Source organism: Hyla sarda, chromosome 4, assembly GCF_029499605.1.
Source record: "Hyla sarda isolate aHylSar1 chromosome 4, aHylSar1.hap1, whole genome shotgun sequence".
Classification (NCBI taxonomy): domain Eukaryota; kingdom Metazoa; phylum Chordata; class Amphibia; order Anura; family Hylidae; genus Hyla; species Hyla sarda.
Genome location: NC_079192.1, coordinates 309,040,168 through 309,046,167, shown reverse-complemented (window position 1 = coordinate 309,046,167; position 6,000 = coordinate 309,040,168). Strand labels below are relative to the sequence as shown.

Genomic DNA, 6,000 nt, shown 5'->3' with positions numbered 1-6,000 from the left:
AGTTATTGGGGTTAATGTCATTTTTTGAGTTATAAGGGCTAATTGTACTATTTAAGTTATTGGGGCTAATGGGATTTTTTGAGTTATTGGGTCTAACGTTATTATTTAAGTTATTGGGGCTAATGGGATTTTTTGCGTTATTGCGTCTAACGTTGTTATTTAAGTTATTGGGGCTAATGGTATTTTTTGAGTTAATGGGGCTTATTGTAGTTATTGAGTTATTGGGGCTAATGGAATTTTTTGAATTATTGGGATTACAATTTTTCGGGCTACATTTATTTTTACAGCTGGTTTGTAACGCATGAATCTCCTTATCCACTGTTCTTAACCTCCCCCCACAGGACTCCTCTCCACCCGCCATTATGTCCTGACCCCTCTCTAACCTATCCATCCCACTGTCTGCTTTCTTTGCTTTATTATCCTCCCCCCACATTGTTACCCAATCCACAGCAAAACTACAACTCCCAACATACCCTGTTTAGCGCACTAGTCCAATGAGGTCGTTTTTCAAGAGCTGGCATATAGATTCCGATTTTTAGCATACTGGGGTCTTTGGCAAACTAGAAAAGTACAGTACATGTATGTATGAGTGTGAGTGTGTGTGTGTGTGTGTGTGTATATATATGTATATAGTGTGAGTGTGTGTGTGTGTATATATATATATATATATATATATATATATATATACACACATACATACACACACACACTCACACTATATATATATACACACACACACACACACATACACACACTCACACTCATACATACATGTACTGTACTTTTCTAGTTTGCCAAAGACCCCAGTATGCTAAAAATCGGAATCTATATGCCAGCTCTTGAAAAACGACCTCATTGGACTAGTGCGCTAAACAGGGTATGTTGGGAGTTGTAGTTTTGCTGTGGATTGGGTAACAATGTGTTGAGGGAAGGTTTAGAAATAAAAACACGCATCCTATGGGTGCCAGTACAGTTTTAAACCCCTTTGCTCCTAAGCGTGATGACTTCACAGCAGCGTGCACTAGATCTCCAGATCTCATCATGCAGCACAGCGTCTGAGATGATAATGACAGGTTGAATCCGAAGTCTAGAACAATCTACACGATGTCCATGGTGCATGTATTAAAAGCACGATGATGTTACCTGACTAGTCATCTCCTAATGGGAGGAGTGTCTTGTATATTATCGGTTGAGCAACAGCAAACCTGCTCGAGCAGCACAGCATTATAAATAGCATCACAGTCTTAAGGTGAATGAGCGGAGATGGAGCACACAGCTACGTGTGTGTTCCAGAACAGCCTGTCCTGATCCTGCACAATGCATATGCACCTGGGTCATGTGGGAGAGGAAATACTGTATATACAGTATAATAATGACTGCCATTCATACACATAACACCTGTATTTGTTATGTCCTCATGAACTTTACTGTAGTCAAGAATAGAAATAAAAAAAAATATATACGTTAGTGTTTAAGAAAGGACACCAATGGCCTGGCACATGGGGTAACAGCTAGGTGTATAGGAGCCTTATAGCCACATGGTGCTCACACTTTCCCCTCCATCCAAACCCGGTTGTGCTCCCTGTCACAAAATGAAGAATTAGTTTAAGGAAGATGATAAAGAAGTCACGTTGTTCATTTGGCCTTCAGATTCCTCCGATCTTAATCCAGTTGCACATCTGTGGGATGAGCTGGGAAAGCAAGTCCAATCCATTGGAGGTCGCACCTCACACGGTTAAACAGTCTTGTTACCAGATACCACAGAACACCTTTAGAGTCCACACCTTGACAGGTCAGTGCTGTTTTGATGACATGAGGGGGACTTAAGAAAAATTAAGCAGGTGGTGTTAAAGGAAACCTGTCAGGTCCGCTAGGCCAGAGAGGTCAGCAGAGTGATGATTGACTAAAACTGCTCTCTGTAACTGGAAAACCAGTCATGGCTGCCACAAATAAAGTTAAGTTTCAACTCTGCATTCAACTTTCAACTCCGCATTGCAGAGAACCGAGAACAGTGTTGGAACACTACTCTCGTGACTTCTCAGGCCCTGAGACCAGTGTGTTAGGCACAACAAGATTTCAAATGTTCCCTTTAAAGGGGTATTCCAGTATTTTTTTTTTATTTGACTATGCTACAGGGGCTGTAGAGTTAGTGTAGTTCATAATATAGTGTCTGTACCTGTCTCTAACAGTTGGTCTTGTATTCTTTATGTGATCTTTGCTCTGGATGTTCATTTTTAACAGCATAAGAAATGACTCCTGCCCTGGGTATTTCCCAGGATGCAGTGTGGCCGGGACCTGACCTCCCTAGTCAGGTGATAACAGGGAGCCTGTCTGCTTCAATGGGTGGACCACCTGTAGGCACCCTGATTAGAAAGCACTGACCTTTTTCATTGAATCTAGCTTGTTTTTACTTCAATGGGTGGGGTGGCTGATGTGTGGGAGGTAGGAAAGTGGAATTCTGGGATTTGTAGTTAAAAAAAAAAACTTCAGGAAATACTGAGTTTCACAACAAAAAAAATGCCCCAGGTTCATGGTAATCTCACAACATAGCCATTTAACCCAAAGACAAGCGCTGATCCTTCCTAAGCATGTCCATTACTGTCTGGCAGGTAGGTGCTAAAACCACCTTATGGTGGATAACCCTTTTAATGCTATAGCTGATCAGTGTATATAGGGAACAGTTACCTTTGCTGCGTACCATGTATCACTATATGTGCCAACAGATAGAGTGTTTCCCTTTACAGACTCCTCGTCGTTCATCTGATAGTCATGCTTGGCACAAGCTGCAACTTGGGTCTGATGGTGGGAATAGCTGGATAAATGATAACAGGTTAAAGGAGAGATCCAGTGCTGAAAAACGTATCCCCTATCCTAAGAATAGGGCATAAGTTTCAGATCGCTGGGGGTCCAACTGCTGGGGCCCCCCGCAATCTCCTGTACGGGGCCCCAGCAGCCCGCGGGAAGGGGGCGTGTTGACCACAGCATGAAGCGGCGGCTGACACGCCCCCTCAATACAACTCTATGGCAGAGCTGGAGCGCTGCCTTCGGCATTCTCCGGCTCTGCCATAGCTCTGTATTGAGGTGGCGTGTCGGCCGCCGCTTCATGCGGTGGTCGACACCCTCTATCTGGCCAGCGAGCCGTCACCCCGTACAGGATGTCGCAGGGGGGCCCCAGCGGTCGGACCCCCGCGATCTGAAACTTATCCCCTATCCTTAGGATAGGGGATACGTTTTTCAGCACTGGACTACCCCTTTAAAAGAGACACTAGGTGTATGGTGCCAAGACTCTGGGTTGAAGCCTCCCACTTTGCGCGATCTGTATGTTCACATAAACTGAAGAAAGACATTTCTGACAACAATTTTCATTATCTATTATTCTGGACTTTGTCGATTTAGTTGTTTTAGCCCTACTTTACGTGTACATTTAGCTTACACTGGTAACTGCGGCACCTCCTGCTGTAGTTATAAGTAGTGTTTATGTAGCTTACTGATCTAGGCAGGTGTTATCTGTGGAACACTGAATTAATGTTTGACCACGTTTGACAGTTGAATGATGCAGATGGCGTAAGTTACATACTGTATCTGTTCACTATAGGGAGTGCCATATTACCTGCCCAGTTATCAGCAAAGTGATATCAGCTCGGCACAATCACATAGCTGATAGGTGAACAATTGCTGGCTTGTTTTATTCCATTCATTATGTGCTGGGAAAAGGAACACAATGCTATTCATTCACCAAAACCTCGCTTTCTCTTCTGAGACTATACAATGTTTAAAGGGGACAATATACGTATACTTGTTTATCTATATCCGTATTTTTCGCCCTATAGGACGCACCGGCATATAAGACGCACCCAATTTTAAAGGTGCAAAATCTAGAAAAAAAAAAGATTCTGAACCCAACAGTGATCCTCAACCTGCGGACCTCCAGATGTTGCAAAACTACAACTCCCAGCATGCCCGGACAGCCGTTGGCTGTCCGGGCATGCTGGGAGTTGTAGTTTTGCAACATCTAGAGGTCCGCAGGTTGAAGACCACTGGATAGGAGGTAGTACTCGGGTGTCCCCGCCGCTCCGGACCAGTCACCGCTGCCCTGGATGTCGCTCCATCACTGTCGCCGCGTCCCCGGGGTGTCCCCGACACTCTGGACATCTTCTTCTCCAGGATCCACGCTCTCTGTCGCCATCATCTTGTCGCCGTCATCACGTTGCTACGCACGCTGCTCCTATTGGATGACGGGACGGCGTGCGCGACGACGTGATGATGTCGTAGGAGAGCGCCGCCATGCAGGGGATCCCGGCATGGATCAGTCACCGAGGAGGCAGGTAAGGTCCCTCCCGGTGTCCTGTAAGCTGTTCGGGACGCCGCGATTTCACCGCGTCGGTCCCGAACAGCCCAACTGAGCAGCCGGGTTAGTGTCACTTTCGCTTCAGACGCAGCGGTCAGCTTTGATCGCCGCGTCTGAAGGGTTAATACAGGGCATCACCACGATAGGTGATGTCCTGTATTAGCCGCGGGTCCCGGCTGTTGATGGCCGCAGGGACTGACCCGATAGGTGTGTATTTGCCGTATAAGATGCACCAACTTTCCCCCCCCCCCAGTTTTGGGGAAGAAAAAGTGCGTCTTATACGGCGAAAAATACGGTAGATGCTTAAAAATGGAACAATACTTTATATCAACTATTGAGATTCCTGCTGATGTGTAAGACTTGTATCTATTTTTTAGGGTGTTCTCTGCATTCCTTGCGACCTGCTGTTGCTGATATTGTAAGACAACTGAGATGTGATCCCATTGTGCCCCACCTCAGGCTAGACATTTTTAGAAGCTGGGAGTGCTAAATATACAGTTCACAATGATTGCCACCATGTGGTCCTCTGCATCCCTGCAAGTAACCGCAGAATGAATGTGACAGCAGTGAATAAGCCTTCCTGATACATGGGAGAACACAGCTGTTCTCATGAGATGTCTGGCAGACGCGCCTACCTCCTCCCTTCATAGAAATAACATTCAGTCTGCTAAGCTGAATGCACATGTTAGTGCGGGGTTCGGCATTGATAAATGTATCCTGTATTATCATGGTGCATCACAACTTGTGGGACTTTCTGTTGAGTTGTGCAATTTCTCATTCCAGTAGGAGTTAATATATAACCTCACATCATATTAACATTGTCTCTTTGGAGTGTGCATACTATCGAAGAGTGTAGTCAAATTTTATTAATATTGAGCCCTCCATTGCTGTTTTTCCAATCAAGTGACCCATTGTTAGCCTTTAGGCAGGGGTCAAGTCCTGGGAAAAAAGTGTGGGAACTCTCTCAAGATTTCCACTTAAAGGGGTACTAGACATCTTATACCCTATGCGCTGCTGGGGACCACCACGTTCTCCCTGCTGCACCCGGCATCATTTAGAGCGTTGGGTGCAGTGCCGGAGGCTCGTGACGTCACGGCCCCTTCCATAGAATTGTATTGAGGGGGCATTACTGTGACGTCATGAGCCTCTACCCCACATCACCAGTCATCCGGCATGGAGAGAAGATGTCTCTGGTGCCGCAGCCGAGATCAGACATCTTATCCCCCATACTTTGGATAGGGGATACGATGTCTAGGGGCGGAGTACCCCTTTAAGGGCGGGTCCTGCAGGACACCGGCTAATGGGAACTGCATTCCTGCTGTGAAAAAAGTGCAGGAACTCCTTTCCCAAGAGTTCGTGCAGGACTTGAGCCCTGTCTTTAGGCCATATAGGTAACCATTGTTGCGTTTCCATTTTTTTATTTGGTGTTTAACATGCTATGTATAAACCATATGAATGCCTGGTGTACTAAACATGAAGTCTGATCACTGCATGGCTCTATACAAATGACTAAGATACCTTTTTCGAATGACCTTTTTGGTTTTTGTAAATTATTTCCAGGTCAGGAAAATGAGACATTTTAATGTATCAAGTGTTCCAAAAGTGGCCTCTTTTCTCTAGGTCATCTTCAGTAGTGTTTGGAAAGCATATCA

At 45.4% G+C, this 6,000-nt stretch overlaps 1 protein-coding gene across 1 annotated transcript in view; it reads left to right on the top strand.

Moving 5' to 3' along the window:
* The window catches only part of NEURL1B (neuralized E3 ubiquitin protein ligase 1B), a 64,391-nt gene that overhangs the window by 36,317 nt on the left and 22,074 nt on the right, over positions 1-6,000 (top strand). The gene's annotated exons all lie outside the window — the stretch shown is intronic.